Source organism: Orycteropus afer, unplaced genomic scaffold (assembly GCF_000298275.1).
Source record: "Orycteropus afer afer isolate SDZICR_OR568_19922 unplaced genomic scaffold, OryAfe1.0 scaffold01059, whole genome shotgun sequence".
NCBI classification, from domain to species: domain Eukaryota; kingdom Metazoa; phylum Chordata; class Mammalia; order Tubulidentata; family Orycteropodidae; genus Orycteropus; species Orycteropus afer.
Window position 1 is genome coordinate 90,514 of NW_006922646.1, and position 1,634 is coordinate 92,147.

Consider the following 1,634-nt stretch of genomic DNA (forward strand, 5'->3'; position numbering starts at 1 on the left):
CTCCATGCCCCTCAGTTATGCACTCCTGTGTGTCCTACCTTTCCTCTATGCAAATGTTGCCCCTCTGGTTCCCCATGGTTGGTTACTCCAAGGGATGCATTTCCATAGAGTATGTGGTGTGTCACACTGGGTGGTCTGCATGTACATCTTGTTTACCATTGGGCTGAAAGCCAGCCCCTGGGAGTGAGTTTTATTCCAGGCCCAAAATGTATCCCAGGGACTTAGTAATAGGCGTCTCACCAGACCCAATCTGACCAGTATTGTGATTTTGGATTTTGTTCCGTGTTTTCCCTCCCATTCTATCCAGGATCTCCAGTTTTGATCCTTTCTAGAGTGGTTGGCATTGGTAGCTGGGCACCATCTAGTTCTGCTGGTCTCAAGGTTTATCACATCCTAGGGCTGATTGCCTCCAAACGCCCTTGTTTTTTTGCACTCTTCTTTGCTTCCAACAATAGGAGACCATTAGCTACATCTTAGATGGCTCCTTGAAAGTTTTTAAGACACCAATCGCTACTCATCAATGTAGGGTGAGATTTTTATGTATTTTGTTGTGCCAATTGAGTCTAGTGTCCCCCAGTACTATGGTCCTGAGTTGGTAGATCCATTGGATCTCTCTCCCACAGTATCTGTCTGTCTGTGAGAGATTACTCTATGTCTGTCTTCTGTTGTTTCTAAAAGGATTGCCAGTATTTTGTATCACTGGTATCTGTGCAAGACTAGTCTCTGGTGAATTTATCCTTGGTCTAGAGTATAATCCTGTTCACTGACCCCATCTGTGACCACCATGATAACATTAGGAAAAGGTAGGACACCTAACTTTGCCCATAAGATAGAGATGACAGACGCTAATACTGACAAGTTTATGCATTAACACCAAACACCAGGCTACAGATAAACACATAAACATCTGAGAAGATCAGATCAAAAACTTAATATTTATATGCTCATGGGTGTGTAAAATCTCCTGGATTTAAGCTATGGACTGTAGTATTGGTTATAGAACCAAAGTCAGAGAAGTTAATGTTTTAGAAATCTGAATTTACCTATAACTGGAGGGTGTGGGTTCTACCCCAAATGCTTCTGTTGGGCTGGATTTTTCCACCAAACATTTTAGGTCTGGATAAGTAGATTGAAGTTGAAGAACTCCTCTTTCAAGCACTCTAAGATTTTGCAACTTTAATGTTGGGCCTTATCAATCTCTTAATGGACTCACGTTTGGAGAACACCCAGGAAAACACCTGGTGTTTAGTTAGGTTTAGAGTTTGAACTTTCTCAATGAAGTTGACAATCTCTGATCACCCAGCAATTTTTTCTTCTTTCCTTTTCTCTTGCTTTCACTTCTTTTTCCATTACCTGATCTTCATTTCTATTGATTGGTAATATGACTTTTAAAAATTTAATCTCATTTTTATGATAGTATATTATCTAATTATTGTAATTAATTTCATTTATTATTGACATTATATTAATAATGTAAATAGGTAAAATAATTATATGCTACTTTTTTCTTTATATATAAAATATGGAAGAGATCCATATTTGTACCCATTCCAAAGAAAGGTCATCCCACACAATGTGGAAATTATCAAACAATGTCAATATCTCATGCAAGGAAAATCTTACTGAAGATAATT